Source organism: Ictidomys tridecemlineatus, chromosome 10 (assembly GCF_052094955.1).
Source record: "Ictidomys tridecemlineatus isolate mIctTri1 chromosome 10, mIctTri1.hap1, whole genome shotgun sequence".
In the NCBI taxonomy this organism is placed as follows: domain Eukaryota; kingdom Metazoa; phylum Chordata; class Mammalia; order Rodentia; family Sciuridae; genus Ictidomys; species Ictidomys tridecemlineatus.
In genome coordinates this window covers 26,424,627-26,445,057 of record NC_135486.1, presented here as the reverse complement: position 1 = coordinate 26,445,057, position 20,431 = coordinate 26,424,627, and the positions used below count along the sequence as shown (strand labels likewise).

Here is a 20,431-nt window from a genome sequence, read left to right as displayed (position 1 = left end):
GGCTTTTACTGTCCTCTAGTACCTTTAGATTAATGAACAACACATCATCCATTAGTGTGTGTCACCTACCCATCAGTGATAGTTTATAGTCGTTTATAGACAATTCTGGTCATTATTTGTACATGTAAAAAGAATGTAAGGGAAAAGTGAAGGTTAATAAATTAAACATTGACAGTGATTGTCAACTCCATGCTGGGCTAATCGCTGCTGTTGGAGTTCCTGCCATTTTAAAAATATTTTGTGTATATTTCTGTCTTCCCTTTTGACTCAAGACCTCAAAGTCCAAATCCATAGCTTACTGCCTTTGTCTCAACCCCACGACCTTGAAGGCTACTTGGAAAACATTATTTTGTTAATACACATGCATTAAACTAACTGAATTGTACATGTAGACCTCTTTAATGCTGTACAAAAAAAGAAAAAGGTGTAAAGCAGCTTTTTATTATTTTCATCCAATAGTCATGAAACTGATAATGAGAGAAGTAATTTGCTCAAGGTTTCAGCTACTTAGAAACAGGTCTAAAACTTGAACCCTGAAATCCTAACTCGAGCCTAAAACTTTCACTACATAGCTCTGTGAGCACTAACTAGCCTCTGAAAACCTTTGCATAAGATAGGGTATGCAAGCTTGGCATGTGGCACAAGCCTGTCATCCCAGCTCAGGAGGCTGAGGTAGAAGGATCGCAAATTCAAAGTCAGTCTCAGGAACTTAATGAGGCCCTAAGCAACTTAGTAAGATGCTGTCTCAAATCTTAACTAAAAAAAAAAAAAAAAAAAATGATGGGGCAGTACTCAATGTTTAAACATCTCTGGGTTTAATCCCTGGTACTAAAATAAGTAAAATAAAATATTGTATGCAAAATGCAAGGCAAACAAAAATATTTAATAAATTTTAGATGTTGTTTTTATGTTTTGCCTCCAGTTACTAAATGGATTCAAAAATTTTGCAAGGGACAAATAAAATAAAAGTAAAAGGACCCAAATTTTCATACCTAATGTTTATTTTCACAGTAAGAGGGGGGAAAAAATGGTCAGGCCACACAAATCAAGTTTCTTTTTTTCACTGTGCTGCTAAGAAACACAACAGACAACACAATGTGACCAGCATACAGATTATTCTGTTGAGATGTAATGACTAACACCATTCACCCTGCTTTAGACCCAAGCACCTGTGAGCTTTTGTTCATGGCAAAAATGGCTAGATGCAAGAAAGCACAGATTGAGACCCCTCTATTTGAATTCAAGTGTTTACATCATGCCTCTCTGTGTGATTTTCCTTTTTCTGCGAATGAATTTTCAGCAAAAGACCAATTTCTCTTTCTTTATTGATTCTTGTCCCTTTAGGTGTCTGCGCCCAATCTTGCTTTCAGCACAGTTCTCTTCCAAGAATCCGACAGCCACTAATGCCTCACCGAAAACCTAACTTGCCACTGATTGCACGTGCCAGGCTCTGCCTCCAAGCATGTATTTTCTCTCTCTGTACATGACATTTAGTTCCCTGGATACCCAGCTCTTCCCTTCATGGTATGATAGAAAACCTAAAATCTGAGACAGGAAATCTGCCTCCATCAGCAAGGTGATTCCTGCTCCTGATGTTTCAAATATGCTGTCTTTGTTTTTTCCAGGTTACTGCCTGGAATTTTTCCATGACTTCCATCTTTGAACACATACTTTCCCTCCGCCCACCTGGAACCTCCCCATTCTCCTACAATTTGGACTTTACAGCTCACTTCACACCAATTTGAATGTTCCTGTTTTAATGTCCAGACGGAACTGGCCAACTGCTTCCACTGAGACATGTCCTTGTATGTGCTGCATCCAAGTTGCTATCCTGGGTCTGATTGATTCTTTTGCTCATATTCCCAGATGCTGTGCATTTTCAGATATTTTTACTAATATTCAGCCTGGACACAGAACTTCCTTTTCATCTCTAGTCATCCTTGGTTTTGCTTTCTATAAGTGGGTAAAAAGATATTCCTAGCATGGAGCCTGAAAATGTCGAGAGTTTGCTCAGTTCTATTTTTTTCATGTTTCACTTTTTTAAAAATCTAGAACCTAAATGTCAGTTTCTAAAATGAATCAATTCATTGCTTCATTACTTGCATTATACAGATTGTTCTTTATCATATGCTTTAAAATATAACCTTACTATGTGTGTGTTAATATATATGTGTGTGTATAAAATTTATAAGTATATATATATACACACACACACATAAATAATTGTCATTATACTAACCAAAAATAATTTTAGAAAATATTTAATTGCATATTCTTAAAATTATGTCAGATATTCTATTGGAATTACACAACAAAATTATCATTATACAAAATGTTTTTCAAATATGTATGTATGCTCTTTATTTTTAATAATACTCAAAAACTATACTCACTCCTTAACTTATAGCCCATTTTGTCATTAACAAACATGCTTATACCCTTGACTCCAATATCCTCAAAACAAACAAGAGTAGTTTTTGGATAGTACTAAGATTACATTACAAATAGACTCCACGTAGAAAGAAATTGAAATTTCTTAAGAAATTACCATACATTAGAGACTATGTGTTAGAAAGCACAGCACGTAAGTACAATATCCTCATGATTTAAAGAACATTATTAACCAGGCACAGTGGTTGTAATCGTAGGTATTGCAGAGCTGAGGCAGGAGGACAGCAAGTTCAAGGTCAGCCTAGGCAAGATACAGAAACTTCATCTCCAACAAAACAAATATTTAGAGCACAAAGCAAACTTTAGATATTATATCAGGGTTCAGGATAAGACACAAAAATCCACTGTAAACATTTTGGATTCAATATGAAGAATTAGGAACAGATAATATTGGAAGGGCTGGAAGAGTGGGCTCCAAAAGGACTTCCAGGGATGACTGCCAGAACTAACTCTGGGGCTGCTTCTGAGTATTACAGAGTGCAAAACACAATGTCATGCTATGACCCAGGAATTAGCGCTGCCAAATTGTCACTGCACCCCACTGACATCGTCCCTGAGCCATCACAAAGCAGGTGGATGAGCACTGGAATGTGGAGGGTTGCCACTGTTTTTGCAGGGCCACCTCCTGACACCCAGGTAGCTGCAGAGTGGACAATGGAATGCAGGTGCTGAAATCCTCCTGTCTTCCTGGTGGTATGAGCCTATGGACATGGTCTCAATGAGGAAAATGGTCTGCTGCCTGCCAAGTGCTTATAATTGGTGAAAGCTAATTTATTGAAAAACCATACCTATAACAAAACTAAGAAATGTGGATTTTAGCTTCCCAGATTCTGTAATGACAAACAGGTGCATAGGAAAGGATGAAGGCTAAATTAAGTACACAGTATTCCACAGAGGTATCTAGATACACTACTCTAATTGATAGATGATGAATGTGAAAGTCATGCAGGTTAAGAGAGAATATGGCAGAACCAGGGCAAAAATTATCCTTTACTGACTAAAACCTGTGTTCTTTTTACTATATTTCACTACCACTTACAAAGCAGTCCCTCTCAAATGTGGTAAATTTTCAATGTCATTCAAAATTAAAATGATCATATTCTAAAATGTGACCGTCAGGCAAGGAAATATCACACTGTACTTGACTTATGTTTAAAAATCAGATAATAATCATTAAAGGGCATATTGTGTTCAATTCTGGAGAGAGATATTTTGAGGATTTTGAGAGGTCTGTTTCCATTGGTATTCATAGTGACTTTCCACCAAAGAGCTATTGCATATCAACACAGCTTCTTACATTTAATAAATGCATGCTCAAGATTTGTTGGAAGATCTTTAGAGTACTGCCTTTCTGTTTTTCTAAAACACGAGGTCTAATTTTACATGTTTTGAACAGTGTTTTTCATAAGTTTATTAAATTCTCTTTTGATATTACAATAAAAATAAGTTTATTTATTAAGATAAAGGCAAAATAGATATGGGAAGTCTAAAGTGACTTATTTAGATATTATCCTAGCATAGCTGAATTAAACCACCTGAATTTTAGTTCTGGCCCTATTGTGAGCCTAACAAGAATAAGACACTTTCTCAGGGTTTGAATTTCAACATATTTAACCTCAGGATTATAATACTACCCACTTATCACTTAATAGAGGTGTTGAAGAATAAAGCTTGCTAATAAATAATTTTAAGCAATGTCAACAGCTATATATAGACAGAAGATGGCACTATTACAGTGTTCATTATTTTACATTCTGCTGCTAATAGTAATAACTCTTTTACTTCAAGGAAAAAATGAACAGGAAAAAAATCCACAAAGTTTTTTCTTCCTTAGGAATAATTGACCTAATTATTTGAGTCTGGAGTTCATTTTAATAAATAACTGACAATAGAAGAGTAGAATGTTGAAGACCACGTAAATAACATACAAAATGCTTAGTGCAGCTTCAGGAAGGGTGAGAAATTTAGCTGGCTATGGTGGCACAAACCTGTAATCCCAGCAATTTGGAAGCCTGAGGTAGGAGAATCTTAAATCCAAGGATAGCCTGGGCAACTTAGCAAAATTGTTTCAACACAAAAAAAAATTTAAAAGGGCTGAGGATGTAGTTCAGTAGTAGAGTAACCCTGGGTTAAATCCCCAGTACCAGGTACCTTAAGCTAATAAGAAGTTGACATTCTTTCTTAGTTTCCTTTTATTGCCAAAAGTGGTATTTAATTTCACTAACATGTTCTGTTCTGATTTTAATTTGATGTGGATTCTTACACTAGCAGACTTCAATTTCAGCTGACATAAAGATACTCTTGTGCCCCAAGTTAATATTCTTCCACATTTTTCGTGAAATTTTGTCTTTTGTTCTTTTATCCTGACCTGTGACAGGACTCCACTTCTGTTGCTGACCTCATCCTGAATTCTGGATTTTCTGCATCTCCTTCCCATCAATTAGTCATTCTAAGATAGACCAGCAGATTCAGACGCTGCTGATAGTTAACTCATCCTTGTAATTCTTGCCTTCCACCTTTGCCCTTATGTGTATTTTGGCCCTTTTGAGGCCTTTATGTTCCTGATTTGTTGCTTAATTTTGATATTTATAAATATATAATTCCATAGTCCATGGAGTCCCACTTTTTGAGACTCATGCATGTAATTGCATATAAGTGTAGTCATTATTTTCTAATAATCTGTTGCATAAATATATATGTTAATTTGTTTTCTTTTCAAAAGTGTTTTTTGGAGGCTTTTTCCTACTAGAAAAAAAAATATCAAGGGGCTGGGTGGTGGCTTAGTGGTAGAACCCTTGCCTCGAATGTGTGAGGCACTGGGTTGGATTCTCAGCACCTCATATAAATAAATAAATAAATAAATAAATAAATAAATGTCCACTGACAACTAAAAAATATTAAAAAAAGAAAAAATAAATCATATTGAACATTTTGGTAAACATTTCCTATTGCACATACTTAGTAAATATTTTTTTTCCCTCTAGTAAGTATTCTTAGGAGTAGAATTGCCAGGTCATAGAGTAAATTTATGATCAAATTTATAAAATAAGGTCAAACTGCTTACCAAACAGAAAAAAAGAACAGAAGCAAAATATAACCATCCTTATCTATCCTTCATTTCCCCATAGCTGCAGGATCTGTCTTCCCTTCTACACAGTCAGACCTAAAGAGAGTTGTCCATGCTCACCGTGTATCCTTCTCAGCGACCATTCAGTACCCAGCCAACTGCCATCTGACTGTTGCCTTTGCCACTCCAGGAACCTATTGGCCAGGGTCACCAGGAATATACCTGGAGTCATTTCTTGAATCCTTGGTGCTGAATTCCATTATCTATCATAACTCCACACCTTTCTGTCTTTTTTCCCTTTTAAGCTCTGCAGATTCCTTTGTGAATTCTGCTCACTTGGTCTCTCACTTATACTGACTGTTCCTCAGGAGAAGCAGACCTCAATTATCAGTCATATCTTCACTCACCATGTACAGCTTGATGTCTACCAAATTTGATATCCAGCACACCTTTCTTTGCTCAGCTTAAGACTTGCACGTCTAATATACTACTTATTTCACACCTCAATTGAGCTCAATTTGTAAATATGTGAGCTCTACTGGTCATCTTCCCTCCCCTTACTCCTCACCCAACATTTCTCCTCCTGCCATACTCCATACCTCAGCTACTCAGTAGCTGAAAATGTGCTGTCCACACAATTGAACCTGCCAGAATACTAGTGTCATCCTTGACTCTTCCTCCTTCACCAGACACAATCGATAAATCACCAGATCTTATAGACTCAAACTCCCAAAGACATCATTTACCTGTGTAATAACACAACATTCATTTTCAGTCTAGAAAGAGAAAATTAGGATCAGATCATCAACCGAAGGAAATCATTTGAAAGGGATGGAGTACAGTTTGGATATCAACAGTATGGAACACATGTCAACAAAAGACAAAACTGAGATCGTGGCAAGCAAATTTCAAAAGGCCCAAGTGTTTCCGGTGCAGAATCAGGACAGGATTCAGCAGCTCAGTCATAGGGAAACTTGAGTTCAGGATTAGAAAATCCAGACACTGACCAAGTTTATAAAAACAAACTCACTTACTGAGAATAAAAAATAAAGAAGAAATGTTAATTAAGCAGGGAAGCGGTTATTGGAAGAAATCAGTTCCTGTCACATAAACAAGACTTCAATATTAAATCACTTTGATTTTTTTTGAAGTCGATCTCTCATATTCCCTGAAGATATAAGTGATTTCAGAATCTGTAATGAGATGGTTTTAATAAAAGAAAATATACAATTCAGTGATTCAACTGGTTAATACAAAAGTTGATTAATAAAACTGATTGTCAACTTTATTAGAAATTAAAATTAACTGACAGGTTTGTGCCATGCATTGTTTGGCATTGCCCTAAGTCATTACCATTATGATGTCAATTGACCTTTATAAAAGCAGTATAGTATAAGTACCATTATTATTTCTATTTTACTGATGAAGAAATGGAGGCTTGCAAAAGTAATTTTCTGAAGTCAAACATCAGGAAGATAGAGGAAGGCAGGATTCAACTCCAGGAATCTGGTTCTTGAGCTTTAGCTCTTACCTACTATCAAAAACTGTAGCTTGTTCTACACCTAGGAACATTATCCTCCATTTTGCAGGGGTGAAAACAGCCCGGGAGAGATTAAGAAATGTGTGTATTATAGTTTAGACAGTTTTATAACACATTTTCTAGTCTGGTGTTCATATTTTTACAGCTCGCTTCTGTCCATGAGATACATGAATGATCCAATATGTATTATTTTGTCTAAGATGAAAACCAAAAGCCTCAGTAGCATTTGAATGCCATCTTTCTTAAATCCACAGAAGAGGCAAAGAAGTCCCTGTCTAGCTACGTCCAGTTATGTGTTGCCATGAGTCACAGCATATGTGGCCTTTGTCTTTATGAAGACATAGTACTTCATTAGGATCATCCAAAGTACACCAAGTCTCAGGCAGAAATAAGATTAGACCTTCAGCCATATGTCGCACTTAAAAGAAAATCTAATCACAATCTTGTATTGTCTGACAAATATCTCCATTAACAAATCTTAATCATGTGGGGGAAGAAAGGAGGGTGAGTGAAATAAAGCTGCTCAGATATATAGCAGCTATTAAAGGTTTCAGTGCTACAGATATGAAGGCTTGGACTTGAGCCATTCTGTTATAGTAAAATATGAGCTAAATTTATCACGATGACCCATACAGCACAGCAATATTGTAAAGTCCTTGAGTGTCTGGCCCCACGCTTGAATCCAGAAATTCTGTATTGCCAGACGTCTTTGTCCTATTACATGGCACAGCCCTCAGCCTCAAGAGGATTTTCCTGGGTCAATGTGCTGAATATCCTAAATGGCTCTGGGTCATCCCTGTTTTGCATTTGACCTTTGCTCTTGCCTGCCACTCGTAAATTAATGCCTTACTTTGATTTTCTGTTTGGGTCATCTACAACTCAGATGTTCATTACCCTGATGATGTAATCCAGTGCCACCCTCACTCAAACCTTGGACTGACTGCAAACCAGAAGGCAATCAGACAGTATTGAAAAACCACTGGAAAAAGGATTCAGAATCCTGTAGCCTGCAAATAGCTTGACAGTTGTTTGTGGTCTTATAAAAATTCAGAGTATACCACTAACAACATTTACAAAAAAATTACTTCCCTCCCAAAGACTCAAGTAAAACAACTTATCTCTTTTTTTTTATAAGAGAGAGAGAGACAGAGAGAGAGAGAGAGAGAGAGAGAGAGAGAGAGAGAGAGAGAGAGAGGATTTTTTAATATTTATTTTCAGTTTTTTTTCCAGTGGACACATCTTTATTTTATTTTTATGTGGTGCTGAGGATGGAACCCAGCGCCCCGAGCATGCCAGGCAAGTACGCTACCACTTGAGCCACATCCCCAGCCCACAACTTATCTCTTGACCTACACACAGACCTTCTAGAATAATGCTGACAGAGAAGAGCAGTATTTAATGAAATATAAAATATTATATATATTTACATACTGTTATTTATTATATATTACATTTATATATAATATATATGTGCAAATATAATACAAATGGATATTTAATCTAAAATTTAAATGAGTAAATAAAAACTATCAGTAATGTTCTCTATTTTGTACTGTGTATGCTAAGGATTCAGGGAACCAAAAAGACAAATATATGAGGCCTCTTGAAATATATATAAACTCTCTTGTTAATTTTGTTTTTGCTATAGAAAGATAACTACAGAATAGAGGACACAGAGACAAGCCCACATAAATACAGTTATCTCATAGTAGACAAGGGCACCAAAAACATATATTGGATAAAAAACAGCCTCTTCAAAAAATGGTGCTGGGAAAACTGGAAATCCATATGTAGCAAAATGAAATTATACCCTGATCTCTCACCATGCACAAAACTCAACTCAAAGTGGATCAAGGACCTAGGAATTAGACCAGAGACAAGACCCTGAGACCATAGAAGAAAAAGTAGGCCTAAATCTTCATCATGTGGGATTAGGTTCTGACTTCCTTAAGAGGACTCTTATAGCTCAAGAGATAAAATTAAGAATCAATAAATGTGATGGATTTAAAGTGAAAAGCTTCTTCTCAGCAAAAGAAACAATCAGTGAGGTGAATGAATAGAGAGCCTACAGAATGGGAGCAAATTTTTACCACACGCACATCAGATAGAGCACTAATCTCTAGGATATATATTAAAAAAAACAAACTCAAAAAACTTAACACCAAAAAAAAAAAATCAATCAATAAATGGGCCAAGGAACTGAACAGACACTTCTCAGAAGATCAGAAGATAATATACAACAAATATATATAAAAAATGTTCAACATCTCTAGCAACTAGAGAAATGCAAATCAAAACTACTCTAACATTTCATCTCACTCCAGTCAGAATGGCAGCTATTAAGAATACAAACAACAATAACCGTTGGCGAGGATGTGGGGAAAAAGGCACACCAATACATTGCAGGTGGGATTGCAAATTGGTGCAACCAATATGGAAAGCAGTATGGAGATTCCTTGGAAAATTTGGAATGGAACCACCATTTGACCCAGCTATCCCACTCCTCCATTTATACCCAAAGGACTTAAAAGCAGCATACGATAGTAATGCAACAATAGCTAAATTGTGGATCCAACCTAGATGTCCATCAGTAGATAAATGGATAAAGAAAATGTGGTATATATACACAATGGAATATTACTCAGCATTAAAAGAGAAAAAAATCATGGCATTTGCAGGTAAACACATGGAATTGGAGAATATCATGCTAAGCAAAGTAAGCCAATCCCAAAAAACCAAAACCCAAATATTTTCTCTGATATGTGGATGATGATCCATAATGCGGGTGGAGGGTGGGGGGAACATAGGAAGAATGGAGGAACTTTGGATAGGGAAAAGGGGAGGGAGAGGATGGGAGGGGGACACAGGGGCAGGAAAGATGGTAGAATGATATGGACATCATTACCCTAAGTACATGTATGGAGACATGAATAGTGTGACTCTACTTTGTGTACAACCAGAGAAATGAAAACTTGTGCTCTATATGTATACTATGAATTAAAATGCATTCTGCTGACATGTATAACAAATTAGAATAAATAAATTTTTTAAAAAAAAGAAAGATAGGGCTGGGATTATGGCTTAGAAGTAGAGCACTCGCCTAGCATGTGCAAGACCCTGGGTTTGACCCTCAGTACCACATAAAAATAAATAAATAAAATAAAGGTATTGCGTCCAACGACAACTAAAAAATAAATATATTTTAAAAAGAAAGATATCCAACAATGTCATGAGATTTCAATGATTCAATTAAGATAGAAACCAATTGAATTAAATTTGAAATTTTATTATATAATTTAAAACTATTTTTGCCAAGGGCACTTGACCACTGAGCTACATTCCCAGTTCTTTTCATTTTATTTTGAAACAGGGTCTCACTACATTTCCCTGGCTGGCCTCAAATTTGTGATCCTCTTGCCTCAGCCTCCCTAGTTGCTGAGATGACAGCAATGTGCCACTGTGCCCCATGTGAAATTATTTTTAATGTGAGTTTTGGGCAATAATTGAAAACAGTGATTTAAAAGGCATAACCAAATAATGTTAGAAAATTAAGAAAATGTGTAAACATTAAATTCCTCAACGTAATTAAGTTAGAATAAACTTGTAAAGTGTCCTGTGTTTCTTATTTCAGATTAATAAGGAAAGTAAAATTCATAAATTCATTAGAATATAAAAAACAAAAAAGACATATCTGTCCTTTCTTACAAATTTCAATATTGTCATTATTAACATTTTTATTCAAATTTGAGTTTTAGAAGATCATATCATTCAATAAATGCTATCTTATGTGGATGTTTAAATATTACTAATTAAAATTTACAAGGTAAGTCATCCCAGTTCTTGTAATAGTTACTTTTATTTATAACCTCTTACATGCAAATTTACAGAAGCTGACAACTTGGAATAGCCTGTGAGATTGCCATATATTTGGAAAATGGAGATGATTAATATCCACAGTATATTTTGGATTTGTTTCTCATTTGAAAGGTATTTATTTTAAAGGAGGATTATTTCTCAATTGGGGCCCATTACAATTAAAAAATGCATTTGGATTTCTTGCCAGAGAGCCAGGAATAAGAAATATAATTTCCTGTAATAGGATATCATTTCTATAAAGATATTTTTACTTCAATGAATGCATAATTAACTTCTATTTTTAGTGAGAGGGCAAATGTTCATAAACTTAAAATTCTCCCAATACAAATCCTCAGAAATATTCAATCAAATAAAGCAACATTATTTAAATATGTAAGTGGAAGAAATGTAGGTCACCAGGTAACACAGAAGAAGAAAGGGCTGAAATTCATGTTCATCACCATTATTTGTCTTCTTGTGGGGAGGGAGAAAGAGGAAAATGGATCCAATACATCAGGAACATGGTTCATGATAACCATGGAGAGGAGCTGGGGGATTCTAAGCCGAGCGATCAGCAAAAACAGATCTTAACAAATAACCTTCCCACTGTCAGGGATGTGGGGGAGCGAGAAGGAAGGAAATGACTGCCTGCCCATTGCACACCGGATCTCCAGAAAGTCCGAACCTGGAGACTGCACATTAGTCCATGGGATCTGAGATCCTCCTCCCCAAACACACACTTCAGGTAGGGAAATCACATGCTGGCTCAGAGCCAGTGGCGTTCTTGGGCACTTGGCAAAAGCACATGAAAAAAACAATCTTCATAGGGAAGCTTCCATGACTTAGATCACAGAATGTTCTCACAGAATTAATAAAACACAATGTAGATTTCTAAAAAGCCTTGTTTGAAGAAAGGCTCCAGTACCCTATAACAAGTCCTAAGGTAAAAAAGCAATGAATTAGCAGAAGCAACATAGAGCAGACTAAACTCCCAACCTTGAGATAAGAGATTGAGAAATACAGGGTTGGGGTTGTGGCTCAGTGGTAGAATGCTTGCCTAGCACGTGTGAGGTACTGGGTTCAATACTCAGCACCACATATAAATAAAGAAATAAAATAAAGGCATTCTGTCCATCTACAACTAAAAATTTTTTTAAAAGAAATATGACTTCTATATACCTGGAAAGAATAACTGTATGTACAATAAGTAACAAAAAAATAAGTATACATATACATAATTATAGATGTATAGCTATCTATATGATATATAACTATCATACAAAATAAATAACCATATAAGATATAGCTATCTATCTTAAAAGAAATTTAAATTGCAATACAAATATTTTAAAAGCAAATAGATCTGTTGTAAAGAAAAATGTCACTACTGACATATAAACTCAACCAATAAATATAAAGACCATATTAGACACAGCTGAAAAGAAAAAAATATGTTAGCAAACTTAACAGCTATCAAAGATAGAAAAAAACACTCCAAAGTTCATCTAAAAGTAATACCAAGAAATAGAAGAAAGAGAATGGGAATGAGAAAGTATTCAAAGTGATTAATGTCTTAGGCTTTTCCCAAAATTGTGAGATTTATGAAACTTTGGAATGGAGAAACTCAGAAAGTCTCTTACAGAATTAATAAAATTTAAAATAAAGTTAATGAATCCCACTATTATGTATAATTTCAATACACTTATAAAAAAAATAAATAAAGTAAAATTAAACCCACAACCAAGGAATATCACAATATACTGAAGCTGAGGAGAAAGTATTCGGAAACCAGAAAGGTTAAAATAAAAAAAGAAGTAGATAAGAAAAATGAAAAGAAACCAGAAAGGAAATAGAGAGTTCCTAGAGAAGAACAAATTACAGTAAAGAGTGCAATTCTCCACACAAAAGAATATTGGCCTAATGAAAAAGACATGATACCTTCAAAATAAAACATCATTCAAGAACTTCAAGAGATTATTGTGACATTTCAGGTGAAATGTCACATGATTTCTCACTGATTAACAGAACAACAGAAAAGTAAGAGGAATTAAGAAGGAAAAAAATTGAAATCAAGAAATAGGCCATGTATTGAATAGCTTTGATAAGCAAGCCAATGGTTACATAAACACTAAATGGATGGAAATTATAATATAAATAAAATAATAAATTTATAGTTATAAAACAAGACACAGGAAGATACACCTTTTTATTACTCAACAGAGTGTAGTGATATTGATTTCTAAACTACCATATATTATTTTCCAATTTTTGCTTTTAATATAGGCTATGTTCTACAAATTTATTTTACTTGTCCTTTTCAACTGTTCTGTGACCTCTGAATATATGATACAAACATTAATTTGGAATTTCATGAAAGCACATAAATATTGTACCTTAAATGTATCTATCAACCTAAGTTTACTTTGAGATTTTTCTGTTCTGTTATGAAGATTTTCTTTAGAAACATCCAATAGCGTATGAAGCAGAAAATTAATAGAATTCAAAATAGTTTTCATTTTACCCTTGAACCAGAGACAAGATGACTCAAATGCTTAAATAATCAAATTAAATATCCATTATTTCTGATGTCCATGTGGCTTTGCATTAAATTAGAGATAGAAACAAAACTTTATATAATTATAATGCAAAAAAAAATAAGCACCAATGATTTCTTCTTAAAAATCACAGTGCTGGAGGGTGGGTTTGGAGGTCATTCAAGGTACCCAGTGGTCTTCAAATACTAATAACCTATAGTAATCCTAAAGACTAACTCTAAGAAAATTTTATTATATTCTGTACAGAGGTGCTTGAAATTTTGTGTTTCATTACAGGTGTGTAGGTCCTTTAATAACTAGGATAATTTGGACAGAAAGTTGAAAACTTGTTACATTACCATTAAAGAGATATATTTCAAATGATTAATTAGTAAATCTTTAGTCATCTAAGATAGCTATCTGTAGTTATTCAGACCTGTAAAGTGGTTTTGAGGGAAAAACAAGATGTTTTGGCTTAATCCTCGCTCTGTCACTTAACTTCTAGGATTTTTTTTTTTTAGAGAGAGAGAGAGAGAGAGAATTTTAATATTTATTTTTTAGTTTTTGGCGGACACAACATCTTTGTATGTGGTGCGAGGATGGAACCCGGGCCGAACACATGCCAGGCGAGCGCACTACCACTTGGGCCACATCCCCAGCCCAACTTCTAGGATTTTAACCATACAATTTTCAAATAGAGATAACAGGTACCTTAGGGATTATTGTAAGATTCAGAGATTACAGATAACACAATTACAAGTATTTGACCCTCAATAAATGAAGATGTTGCTGTAGTTATTTAGGAAAAGACTCTGTTTTTTTGAGAGTGGTCTTCTCCCTCTTACCTAGAAAACAAGCAGTTAGGTACATGCCACATGAGGAAAAAACAAATCAAAATCTGTTAAAAAATTATTTGTTTACTATTCTGAGCATTTTATAAGTAGAAAAAGGTCTAACAGATCTTTTTGTTTCTCTCTAGGCTCAAGAATGCCTTAGATTTGATTCTTAATTTTCAGCAGTAAACTATTTCAGGAATAAAAAGAAATTTACCTATATTAATACAAGATAAATTAGAATCCCATTTACCAGATTAAGCACTTATAACTCATTGTCAAGGTTGTTTAATGAATAATTGGGAAACTAATGAAATGGAGCTGCCCTTGAGAGATGGAGCTAATCACATAAACCTGATTAGATGTGACTAATCAGTTACATACATATGGCTTGATATCAAAACTGAAAGAACATCAAAGCTGAGGGGCTTTCTTTGAGCTAAAGTATCCAGTCAACGTTGTTCCTTGTGTCTACACACATTTAGTGGGCAGAATCCCTGGGACATCCAAGTCTGAGCCTGGAAATCAGTAGATATCTGTTGGCTTATTGCTGTACATTCATTGATGCTTGTCCATAAATTTCTTCAAGGTAAGTATACTTGGTGCTTGATGCAGCCTATTGTGAATTTTTTTGTGTGTGTATTAGGGATTGAACCCAGGGGTACTTAACTACTAAGCCACATCCCCAGCCCATTTTTTATATTTTATTTAGAGACAGGGTCTCATTGATTTACTTAGGACCTTGCTAAGTTGCTGAGGCTGGCTTTGAACTCGATCCTCCTGCGGCAGCCTCCAGCGTCCCTAGGATTACAGGTGTGTGCCTCTGCACCTGTCCCTATTGTGAATCTTCATTTTGATTATCAATCTGTAAGACCTTATAGATTATTATACTTATATTATTTATCACAATACTTATATTATTTATCACAACACTACAACGCAGTTGAAAATTATCTCTATTTCCATACTAGAGATAAGATAACATCTCCAGAAATTAAGTAAAGTGGTTCAAAACCACACTGCTTAAGATTAAAATACACATTCTCATTTCTTACATATTTTTAAACTAATTTTTTTAATAAGTATAGATTTTTAACATCTTAACAACAGCAAATATTTCCTTAATATTTTTGTTGGGATATATATATATATATATATATATATATATATTATATATAAAATCTGCTTCTGTTAGCAGAAGCTTTGTGACTAAAAATGTTGTTAGAACATCTAAATTATTTTATGATAAATTTACTTTAATAGAAATATTTGAACTGATTATTAAAGATAATTTGCCTGCTTTTCAAAAATATCAAACCTACAGCAATATTTAGAAAAATATTGTAATACCTTGTAAACTGATCCAAAATCAATTACTACTAAATTTCTAGGATATCTCCTTTCAGAATTTTTCTTTCATTGTCCATAACATTTTTTATACCACAAATTCCATAATGACATCCTGGTGTGATTTATTTCTTCACTTAGCTATTTGAGGGACACATGTGAAGATTTTTCCTATCCCCAGTTTCTCTAGTATTTTATTTTTATTTATTTATTTAAATTATATATATCTATATATATATGAATGACAGCAAAATTTGCATTTTGATTCATTGTACACAATCGCAGCACAACTTTTTATTTCTCTGGTTGTACACGATATAGCATCACACCCTATGTACAGTCTTACATGTATCTAGGGTAATGATATCCATCTCATTTCACCATCTTTCCTGCCTCCATGTACCCACTCCACTCTCCCTTCCCTTTGCCCATCAAAATTCCTCCATTTTTCTCATGCCACCCCCTCCCCGTTTTGAATCAGCATCCAGAGTTTTGAACTAGTGAAGTTTTGAACTAGTGTGTGTTGACATTATTTTCCCCTTCCTTGCTCACTAGAATACATTTGACTTTGTTGAATCATTTTCCCCATTCCTTTTCTAACCTACATGAAAACTTTTATTTTTGAAAGCTTTGTTCCTGGTCTGTTATTACACAGAATCAAGCTAATGAGAAGGAAATAAAGAGAATTGGGGAATCTAGGACAAGGGAATTATGTAAGAAAGGGCAGAAATTTATTTCTAAGAGGGATTTAAAGAACCTATGAGGACTTCATGAGACAGAATCTGTAAGGAAGCTGAGAGTCTAGACTTCAGGAAATAGTCAAAGATACTGAGAACATAAAAATGGAGAAAGAGCATTTCTAAAACATATTCTGTGAATTATATTCTGGATTTTTGTGTGTTTCTTAAATGACCTTAGAAAATATTTTAATTGCCTTACTTTGCTCTTGATTATTGGATTGTGTTTATTTCTTTAAAAGCAACTCTGGATACTGAAACATAAAACAACACAATTTGTTTCAAATATTTTTCTTATTATAAATATGCTGTGTTAATCAGGTTTCTGCTGCTATTTAAAAAAAAAAAAAGTACCTGCAAGAAATCAACTTAGAGGGAATAAAGGTTTATTTGGGCTCATGGTTTCAAAGAATTCCCTCCCTAGTTGCTTTGGACCTGTGGTAGGATGACACATCATGGCAGGAAATGTGTGGTGGAAGAGGCCTATTCACCTCAAGAAGATAGGATCCCCTTCAAGGAAATGCCCGCAATGACCTAACTTCCACCAACTTGTCCCCCTTTTAAAGGCCCCAACACTTCCCAATAGCCTCAAGGCTGGGGGAACAAGCCATTAACATACGGACTTTTGAGGGGAAAGAGTCAGCATCTCATTGGAGGGTTCTTCTGCTCAGAGGAATCCAAGCCACCCTAAAGAGCCACTCTAAATCTTAATATCTCAAATAATTAAATAATAAAACATAATCACTCAGAAATATATTTACAAAAGCAAAGCCCCTGATAGATCTAGTCCACAGGGGTTCTTGAACTAGACAAAGACAAAGGCAGGGATAAGGTTTCAAGGGTGGAGTCTTGCTTTGTGATGTCTTGCAGTCAGCAGATCCATTGACATCTTGGCAGGTCATACCCAACTCAGGTGCTGTGTGGGATCACAGGCAGAGTGAGGGAAAAGCACATTTGTGTCCCATAGCCTAATGAGCAACGCCAGACCAGTCCTGTCATAAGCTCAAATGCACATAGCTCTCACACACAGCCCATGGGTGGCTTACGACAATGAACCTTTGAAGGACACTTATCCAAACCATTCCATATGCAAATATAATTGATATCCTCAAGATTATTTGTATTTAGTCACTATTACACTTAATGCTATGGCTGCCTTTGCTTGATAATCTTTGGACTCATTTTGTCCTGGAGGTCAGTGGGTATTATAACACTCATATTTAAGCCTTTTGATCTATAAGATTACTGTAAGATTATGTCATAGCACTTCTCTAGATTTTTTTGTGTAGCCTGTTCCAATCCTAATAATATTATATAGGATGGGCTTAGTGAAAGTTTCCAAAAAAGTGAGGACTCAATTCTCTATCTCCTAATTGGGTTTCTTCTTTAAACTTTAGAGGAAGTATCTCCAACTGCATGCTGGACATCTTTTCCTGAATGTCCTATTGATATTTCAAAATAATCTGTTTCAATTTATAAGGATTCATCCTACATTTTTACATTACTTTAAATAATGCCATACCATTGTTTAAGATGCATAAACGAAAAACCTGGAAATTATCCTTCACTATATTCCCTTTCCTTCTCATCCATTTCTCATCAAACACTAAGTTGATTTCCATTCTAAGTTCACTCCTATACCTTCCTCCTCACTGAGAATACATTGTTTGAGGTTCCCATTATTTCCTACTAGGTCTCTCTACCAACAGCCTTGCCCCTCTTTAATCCATCTTCAGTATGACCAAGTTTGAGCATGTCAGTGTTTTTATTTAAAGGTCCATCCACGACGACTTTTCCTTCCCCATAGTGGCATTTCCCAATATACGTACAGAGAGCAAATTAAAACATGTCAGGGCCACAGGAGCCACCAAGTGGTCACCTCTGGTTGTCAATAGAACTGACTGCATGAGCAAGTATGGTGTGCATATGTTATCCTTTCATGGTCATGATGTGAAAAGATTCAGGAAATGACTAGATTATTATAACTCATTAGAGTTTTAAAAGCCATTCTTGTATAGATGCTGCCCTTACCACCTCATCTCACATTACCCCTCACTATCACATTTCTCTCTAAGCGAGTTCCAAATGCACTATGCATGCTCCTGTTATTCCCCTCTTCTTCCCTCATAACATTTTTTTTTTTTTTAAGTACAAGGCAAAGTATATTTTGAGAAGGTGCCTCTCTTAACAATACATACAAATTACAACTTTTATAATGCCCTTTAATGTGCCTACTTACAACACAACACATGAGACTTAGAAGAAACACGAGTGACACAGTGGTGGTCCCAATGAAAATGAAGAGGCCAGTCACAGAGCACAAAAGGGCACATCTCTAAGGTCCCAGCTGCTAGGAGGCTGAGGCAGGGTGACCACACATTTGAGGCCAGCGTCACCCCATCTCAAAAAATAACAATAAAAGAGCTAGGGGGAAGCTCAGTGTGGAGCACTCCTGGGTGAAATCTGAAGGAAAGAAGGGAGCAAAGGAGGAACAAAGAGACATTTAGCCAATCTGCACAGAATGCTGGAGTGCACAGGCCTCAACTCACATGCACAATGTGTAAGCAAACTTTAGACACAAAAGAATAAGTTGAGAAGGTCATGAAGTCATAATTAATTTTTGAGAAAAAGCAGGGGGCAGCAATGTTGTGAGAAAAGTCAAAGAAATCAATAGTTGCATTGCACAGTGAGGACGAAAGCACTGCACTAGGGAGGGCATGTAGAGAAAAGGGCGACTTGATCCTGTTCTTGTCCTGCCATCCCGGTCCAGGGGGTCCTGAAGGATGAGTGGTGTCGGTGAAAAGATGAGACAGGAGTCGTTCCATTGGAGAAATCTCCAGAGAGAGAGAGAGCTCTAATGCAGCTTTCTCTGGGTCATCTTTTTTTTTTTTTTTTTTGAATTTTAATATTTATTTATTTTTTAGTTCTCGGCGAACACAACATCTTTGTTGGTATGTGGTGCTGAGGATCGAACCCGGGCCGCACACATGCCAGGCGAGCACGCTACCGCTTGAGCCACATCCCCAGCCCCATGGGTCATCTTTCATTGCAAATTTTCTCATCATTATAGATTCAGATACGCCATTGAGTATACAATCTAAATCTTTTGCCAAGACATGACATTTCCTTAACCATGATTAGGGATATAAAAAATGTAACATTAATTTCCATTTTTCCAGGATATGACCTTTAGTTATTTAATTATTAAAAGTACAGAATCATTAATAAAATGCATCACTAATTTACATTTTTCGGATTTTCCCAAGATTTACTATTTTCTTATTGACTAATGCCAAACTACGAAACCAGACTCTAAGTCTCCAAACCTATCATTAACCCTTAAGTTTAAAGTACACCTTTACTTTATTTCTAACCTAAAATTCTCATCTAAAAAAGTCCCCTTAAATCTTCTACTTAAAATATCCTAAAGTTTATAAATCATTCTTAAAATATATCAGAAACCCATACAACTAAAAAATTCAGAATTTCTAAACCCCAAAGTCTAAATAGGATAATATTTCTAACATTATTCTAAAAATATATCTTATAAGGCTACTTTAATTAGTTCCTACATTTATTCTCATAAACCTGGTTGAGCTGCTTTCTCAAAGAGTTTCTTTGTTTCTCAGTCAAGGTGCACTAGTTCTCTTATCTTTATAATCATTCTCAATAGAAAGTAAGTTCTAAACATCAGTGCACTTTCTGCCAATATTAACTATGTTCATCATAAATCCCTATGTAAAGTAAAAAAGGGTTTATAAAAAGAAAATATACCTTTATATGTTTTAACTTTCCTAAGTGTATAATATAACTTTCCTCAATCAAAAATGAGACTACATATGGTGGGCTTTGAAAAATAAGCATAATTAGGTTTTCTAAGAGCTTGGGTTCTAGTTGATATAATCGATGTGGTGCCTAAATACTCGTGATTTTTCAGAGGATGATTGTTGTCCAATATCACATTTGTCCTCAATGTACTGAGATAGAAGAACAGCCTTTTACTTTGTCCTTGATATGCTGAGGGGCTGTAGAACAGCCTTCAAGGCATGAACTACCTGTTATGCTCT

At 35.2% G+C, this 20,431-nt stretch overlaps 1 protein-coding gene across 8 annotated transcripts in view; it reads right to left on the bottom strand.

Annotated features, from left to right (window-relative positions):
• The window catches only part of Crb1 (crumbs cell polarity complex component 1), a 219,533-nt gene that overhangs the window by 184,202 nt on the left and 14,900 nt on the right, over nt 1-20,431 (bottom strand). The gene's annotated exons all lie outside the window — the stretch shown is intronic.